We start from the raw sequence: 4,106 nt of genomic DNA, 5'->3' as shown, positions 1-4,106 counted from the left end.
GCACAAGCGGTCGAGTATTCGGTCCAAATTGGACGGGCCCTGCGTATTTTTTTTGAATGGCTTTTTTCGTTGACCGGATTTGTAGCCTCGGAATCTGACATTAACTGCCGTATCCTCGTTGCTGTCGCTGTTAACGTGGCGCTTTTGTTTGTTCCGACGCGACCTATCGCTTTTGTCCTTGGTATTTGAATTACCAGGGTTCTTGGTTAAATTGTTGTTGCGAGCTAGCCAGCAGTCTTCTCCCGCGCAAAAGCGGGTCATGAGTGTCGTGAGGGCTGCCATAGATTTCGGCTTTTCCTGTCCCAAGTGCTGGGCAAGCCACTCGTCACGGATATTATGCTTGAAGGCCGCTAAGGCCTCTGCGTCTGTACAGTCAACTATCTGGTTTTTCTTTGTTAGGAACCGTGTCCAGAATTGCCTGGCCGATTCCTCTGGCTGTTGAATTATGTGGCTTAGGTCATCGGCGTCCGGTGGTCGCACATAAGTGCCCTGGAAGTTGTCAAGGAATGTGGCTTCCAGGTCCTCCCAAGAACCGATTGAGTCTGCTAGCAAGCTGTTAAGCCAATGCCGGGCCAGTCCCTTAAGTTTGAGTGGGAGGTATTTGATGGCGTGTAGATCATCACCGCGGGCCATGTGGATATGAAGGAGATAATCCTCGATCCATACCGCAGGATCTATTGTGCCATCTTACGATTCGATGTTTACGGGTTTGAAGCCCTCAGGGATTTTATGATCCATTACTTCATCTATGAAGCATAGTGGGTGTGTGGCGCCTCTGTATTGGGCTATATCACGACGCAGCTCGAAGGAGCTTTGTCTGTTGAGTTCGGCCCGGCCGGATTTATTGCATCCGGAGTGACGATCACCGTCACGTGCCATGGGGCGCCTGCGCGATCCGTAGATCGATCTTGTTTGCCTTGCCTTGTCCTCCAGTATGTCGCGCAGGTCGGGCGCATTTTCCCGTGCCTTAGTATGCTTGGTGCGGCGTCGGGGCATGGCTTGAGTGGAGGGCCAAGAGGCCTCTCTGTCGCGGCCATGAGGTGGCCGGTCGACCATGTCATGCGCTGGTGATGTAGGTGCTTCCTGCTCTAGTCGGGGTAGCAGCCTGCGCTTTGGGTAACTCTTGGAGGGGCGTTCAAGTTCGTACTCTTCGGCCGCAAGGACTTCAGTCCATCTGTCAGCTAGCAAATCCTGATCAGCTCTAAGTTGTTGCTGCTTTTTCTTGAGGCTGCTTGCCGTGGCCATAAGCCTACGTTTAAAACGCTCTTGTTCGGCGAGATCCTCTGGCACGATGAACTCGTCGTCATCGAGGCTTGCCTCGTCTTCGGAGGGAGGCGTATAATTATCATCCTCAACCTCTTGGTCCGCCGCCCTCTCATGAGGGCTAGCTTCTCTGTCCTCCTGTGCTGAATCTTGCTGGAGGGGGTGTTCTTCGGCGCTATCCGGAGTAGTATTATCTCCCGTGCCGGAATCACCGTTTTTGCTTTGGCGGGATTCAGAGCGGCGCTGCTGACGCCGGCGCTTGGGCTGTTTCTTAGAGGTTTCCCCTGCTATTCCATCACCATCTCCATCCTTTGGAGTGTCGACCATATATATGTCATATGACAAGGTGGCCTTCCAGTGCCCTACAAGTGTTGGTTCTTGTTCATCTCCTACATCGTCGTCCATGCCGTCGATGTCTTCGGAGTCGAAGTCAAGCATGTCGGTTAAGTCGTCGACAGTGGCTACGAAGTGGGTGGTGGGCGGGTTTTGAATTTCTTCTCGTCCGTATCCCAACCTTGCTGACCGTAGTCCGGCCAGGGCTCTCCTGATAAAGAGAGAGATTTTAGAGAATTCAGGATGTCGCCGAAGGGCGAGTGCTGAAAGATGTCTGCGGCGGTGAACTCCATTATCGGCGCCCAATCGAATTCGATCGGCAGGGGCGCGGGGGGCTCGGAGTTCGGAAAGGAATCCGGCTCCTCGGAGTCACGGGCCATGCGGAGTGCGGGGCTAGAGTTCGGCTCGATCACCTCTGAGATCACAGCCCCTGAGGCAGCGTCCAACCGCTGATCCTTGATCGGTGCAGTAGGCTCCGAATCAATGGTCGGAACCGATGCGTGTGCAGCCTCCAAGGCGCTGTTCGGCGACACAGCTATATCATGCCCATCGAGACAGTGCGGTGCGCTTGGCTGTGGCTCGAATTTGTCGAAGATCAAGTCCCCACGGATGTCAGCCGTGTAGTTTAGGCTTCCAAACCTGACCTGATGGCCAGGGGCGTAGCTTTCGATCTGCTCAAGGTGGCCAAGCGAATTGGCCCGCAGTCAAAGCCGCCGAAGACGAAGATCTGCCCGGTGAGAAAAGTCTCACCCTGGACTGCATCGTTGTTGATGATCGAAGGAGCCATCAGGCCTAAAAGTGATGAGACAGAGGAACTCTCAATGAAAGCACCAATGTCGGTGTCAAAACCAGCGGATCTCGGGTAGGGGGTCCCGAACTGTGCGTCTAGGCCGGATGGTAACAGGAGGCAAGAAACACGATGTTTTACCCAGGTTCGGGCCCTCTTGATGGAGGTAAAACCCTACGTCCTGCTTGATTAATATTGATGATATGGGTATTACAAGAGTAGATCTACCACAAGATCAAGGAGGCTAAACCCTAAAAGCTAGCCTATGGTATGATTGTTGTATGATGAAGTTGTCCTACAGACTAAAACCCTCCGGTTTATATAGACACTGGAGAGGGTTAGGGTTACACAAAGTCGGTTACAATGGTAGGGGATCTTGAATATCCGCATCGCCAAGCTTGCCTTCCACGCCAAGGAAAGTCCCATCCGGACACGGGACGAAGTCTTCAATCTTGTATCTTCATAGTCCTGGAGTCCGGCTGAAGGTATAGTCCGGCTACCCGAACACCCCCTAATCCAGGACTCCCTCATATACCCAATAGTTTCTTTAGGGTATCCTATGAAGACGCATTTTTCCGATTTGGGTTCGAGCTTTTCAGGTTGAAGTTTCTTGACATAAGCATCGCATCCCCAAACTTTTAGAAACGACAGCTTAGGTTTCTTCCCAAACCATAATTCATACGGTGTTGTCTCAACGGATTTCAACGGAGCCCTATTTAAAGTGAATGCGGCAGTCTCTAAAGCATAGCCCCAAAATTATAGCGGTAGATCGGTAAGAGACATCATAGATCGCACCATATCCAATAGAGTGCGATTACGACGTTCGGACACACCATTACACTGAGGTGTTCCAGGCGGCGTGAGTTGTGAAACTATTCCACATTTTCTTAAGTGCGTGCCAAATTCGTGACTCAAGTATTCTCCCCTGCGATCTGATCGCAAGAACTTGATTTTCCTGCCACGTTGATTCTCAACCTCGCTCTGAAATTCCTTGAACTTTTCAAAGGTCTCAGACTTGTGTTTCATTAAGTAGACATACCCATATCTACTCAAGTCATCCGTGAGGGTGAGAACATAACGATAGCCACCGCGAGCCTCAACACTCATTGGACCGCACACATCAGTATGTATGATTTCCAATAAGTTGGTTGCTCGCTCCATTGTTCCTGAGAACGGAGTCTTGGTCATTTTACCCATGAGGCATGGTTCGCACGTGTCAAATGATTCGTAATCAAGAGACTCCAAAAGTCCATCTGCATGGAGCTTCTTCATGCGTTTGACACCTATGTGACCAAGGCGGCAGTGCCACAAGTATGTGGGACTATCATTATCAACCTTACATCTTTTGGTATTCACACTATGAATATGTGTAACATTACGCTCGAGATTCATTAAGAATAAACCATTCACCAGCGGGGCATGACCATAAAACATATCTCTCATATAAATAGAACAACCATTATTCTCAGATTTAAATGAGTAGCCATCTCGAATTAAACGAGATCCTGATACAATGTTCATGCTCAAAGCTGGCACTAAGTAACAATTATTGAGGTTCAAAACTAATCCCGTAGGTAAATGTAGAGGTAGCGTGCCGATGGCGATCACATCGACCTTGGAACCATTCCCGGCGCGCATCGTCACCTCGTCCTTCGCCAGTCTCCGCTTATTCCGCAGCTCCTGCTTTGAGTTATAAATGTGAGCAACCGCACCGGTATCAAAT

This window comes from Triticum aestivum, chromosome 7A, assembly GCF_018294505.1.
Source record: "Triticum aestivum cultivar Chinese Spring chromosome 7A, IWGSC CS RefSeq v2.1, whole genome shotgun sequence".
In the NCBI taxonomy this organism is placed as follows: Eukaryota; Viridiplantae; Streptophyta; class Magnoliopsida; order Poales; family Poaceae; genus Triticum; species Triticum aestivum.
The sequence above is the reverse complement of the archived record's forward strand: the minus strand, read 5'-3'. Positions refer to the sequence as shown.